This window comes from Lynx rufus, unplaced genomic scaffold (assembly GCF_022079265.1).
Source record: "Lynx rufus isolate CCGP_SWC_20201006 ecotype Redwood Valley unplaced genomic scaffold, mLynRuf1.p SCAF_2, whole genome shotgun sequence".
Lineage (NCBI taxonomy): Eukaryota > Metazoa > Chordata > Mammalia > Carnivora > Felidae > Lynx > Lynx rufus.
In genome coordinates this window covers 193,584,991-193,588,685 of record NW_025814834.1, presented here as the reverse complement: position 1 = coordinate 193,588,685, position 3,695 = coordinate 193,584,991, and positions in this window count along the sequence as shown.

The window sequence follows — 3,695 nt, the reverse complement described above, 5'->3', positions numbered from 1 at the left end:
CCCGCGGGAACCACGCTGGACCACGTGGGCACGGGCGACGTCACTTCCGCTCGCGCCCTTCGCTTTCCCGGCACGACTTCCTGCGAACGCACGGCGCGCGCCGCCGCTCTCCTGGCCCCGCCCCCGTCCCGGCCGCTTAGCCTTCGCGGTGCGCAGAGCCCCGCCCCTCTCGCTCCCTAGCAACCGCCAAGCTGCTCCTCCCTGGCGGCCTCCTAGGTACCCTCACTTCCCAGGCCAATGGCACAAGCTTAAGTTCAATTATCTTCTGAGGTTGCCCTCTAACCCTTCCAAAGGTGGCTGACCAAACAGCAGCCAAATAGCAGTCAGACCTTGTCACCCTTCTTAAAATTCCAATAGCGCATCACACTTAAAGAGAGAAAGAAATTCGAGACTCCTTGCCATCCCTACAGAATTCTGCACGATCCGGCCCCCGCCTATTTATCTAGCCTCACTTGTACCTCCCTCCCAGTGGTTATTCTGACATTCACTCTGGATCCCTCCGCCTGAATCACTCTTTCCTTGAAACTTTGAACAGCTAGTTCCTTCAGGTCATTCCGTTCTTAGCTCAGATGTCACCTACTGGTAAGCTTGCAAGATTTCCGCACATAAAAATACAGGATACCCAGTTAAATTAGGATTTCACATAAACAATAATTCCTAGTGTATGTGCCATGCAATATTTGGGACATGCTTTTACTAAAAAAAAAAAAAAAATCATTGTCTATCTGAAATTCTAATTTAACTGGGCATCTGGGATTTTATCTGGCAATCCTTTCTACTGAGAGAAAACTTTCCTGTCTGATCTTTCCAAATCAGCTGCCTCCCTCCCTTCTGCAGTTATTCTGTGTTACTTGTTTCATGACATTTATCACTAGCTGAAATTATGATATTTACAGGTCTATCAGAGCTTCCCTAAAACTAGAATGTAATTTTCTCGAGAGCAGGGACTTTGTAGGTTTGTTCACTACTGTAATTCCAAGACTTTGAATAGCACTTGATACACAGTAAGGAGTCAATAAGTATTCACTGAGTGAAGGAATACATAGATGGTATTTTAGCTCAGCCTGTTGTTAAAAAAAAAAAAAAAAAACACCCATGGACGGGGTGCCTTAAACAGCAAACATTTCTCACAGTTCTGGAGGCTGGGAAGTCCAAAGTCAGAGTGTCAGCAGAGTCATATTCCTAGAACTCTCTCCCCAGCGTGCAGACAGCTAATTACCTCCCACGGGCCCCACCTCCAAACACCATCACGTTGGAAATTACAGCTTCGATGGATGAATTTTAGGGGGACACATTTAGTTAATAGCAGATGGGAATGCCTCTTGCCCTGAGGGTGAGTAAGGAAAACCTAGCAGTTGCTGTTTCTACCGCCGAAATATGGAAACGTCTGTAGATGCCCTTGTTTCAACCAAGAAGCCCTCCCTCTGTTTTTGGCACCTCAAGTTGTCAGGAAGTGCCCATCTATCACTGTGCCTTGAGGAGAAGCCAGGGAAGAAGTGGCCAGGCAGGAGGAAGGTGGGTTCCCACCTGTGGTGTAGCTTACTTGGTAAAAACAACTTGGTACTAAGTGAATACTCTTTGGGTAGGATGATTGAGTCTTTATTTCTCTGAGTCTGAAACAAACAAGCCACAAAAAACATTCGTGCTAGAGCAAAAACAGCGCATGTCCTGGACTACAGCGGGGAAATACCTTCTCTTCCTTGACATTCACTTTTATTGCCCCAAGGACATGTATCATGAGATTAAACACAATTTTGCTACAAAGGCCCTGACCCGGACGTGGCGTCCTGGAGGAGTCTCTGAGAGCCAGTCAGAAACAACTTCATGCCCAGTGAGGACCCAAAGATGTCCCCTTCCTCCTCACACTGTCCCTTTGTTCCCCCAAACGCCGGTGCAATAGCCCACTCCTGGAGTACAGACTAGCATAATGTGTTTCTGATGCCTCAATTTGGTTCAAACCAGAATAAACACGAATGGCAAAAATCAGCCCATGAGCTCATTCAGGCTTTGATCAGAGACATAATTTCATTATGAAATTTTGAATCAGGCTGTTGTGAAGTCTTGCCAAGGAGTTTCATTTTCCCAGATGATATGGTGGGTTGTTTCTCTCCTGTTCCCATAGTCAGCTGCGTTTATCGTCGGAACTTTCCATCTATTTTTATAATCTGATCCATCAATCCTTTCACAAGTATTTGCCGGTCCCAACAACCAACCTCAGTTCGACCAGCTGATAAGACGTTTGATCTAGGAAGGTCAAGCCAAAGTTATTGGTCTGGTTTGCCCGCCGTGCTCACTGCAAATTGTAGTACAGCGACTATTTTTCACCCCCCCTTCCTCGTGTCATGGTGACCAAAGGAGGCAAGATGCACCTCCAGGCCTATCATTCCTCAGCTTTTAAGCAGATGTATTTATTTAACGACTCTGAAAGGTTACAGTACGATCATATGAATTACAGTGTATGAAAGCATCGCAGACATCGTACGGAAGATGCAGATGGGTGCTTTCTCTTTTCCTCCAGACCCATGGTTAGCTCCTCACTCCCTGGAATCTTGCTCCCAGTGACCACAGGTTGGTCTGAATAAGAAGTCCCTACAGGAGCCTGCTGGAGACACGCCAGCTCTCTGAAACAGTCTTGTGCCACATTCTGATAGGAAAGATTGGCTTGGTGTGTTCACAGGAGGCCGAGAATCTTGCTCGACCTCACGTCCTTCTTCATTCTGTGAAAACCTTCTCTTTGGGATCTAATGAGCCAGTAGCGGCAGCTTCTAAAGTAGCATTTTTCAGAGTGTGGTCCGAAGATCACCAAGGGGGAAACTGATTGCAAATGCGGACTCCCGGGCTTCACCTGGGAGCTACTGCAACCAAACCCCCTGGGGGTGGGGATACCCCCAGGATATACATTTTAACGAGCTCCGCTGGTAATTCTGGTACACACAAAAGTTAGAGATCAAAAAAGCAAATTCTTTCCTAAAAGCTCCCCCCCACCCCGCCCCCGGGCTTTCTGACCAGCTGACCAGAAGGCAGCTCCAGTTCAACCCCACTCCTTTCCCACCTACCTTAAATCCTCTTTTTTTTTTTTTTTTTCTTGCAGAGCCAGGGCAAGGAAGGCTGCAGCGGTGTCTAATGTACTCTGAAAATATATGTCTTGGCTCTGTCCCAAATGCCTTGATATTTATGCTGTAGCCTGAGGGTCGTTATCCTTTGGCAACGCTCCACTGTAAGGCCATTAGCTCTTAATTAGTGCCAGCTTGTTGGTTTATCCTTCCCAGTTGAACTGAGAGAGGAGGCTTCTCCGTTCAGTCTCCTGTGTCTCTCCTCTGGCAAGTCGGTGATGAATTGACCCCCCGCCAGCTGAGGCCAAGGGTTGGGCCCCTGGGTGGCGGCTGCTGGATGTGAGACAGTTAACTAACCCCCCGGGCAGAGGCTCTGGGACCCTGGAAGAACAGAGAAGCACCCGGAAGAGAGTCTCAGACTTTGGTTGTATTGTTTCTTTTGTAGGAAACAACAGGAGAGAGTCCTTGGTCACCTAAGCTCAACCGTTTATAAGGGAATAGTGGAAAACTAAGGTGTATTAACTGGGAGTTTGATGGGCCAAATTGCCCTCGGTTTTCAGTCAAAGATGCCTGGGAAGCTTGGAGACCAGGGTATGGCAAGCCGGTGGGCTGAATGGCTATGAAACGTGGCCGAGAAACTCA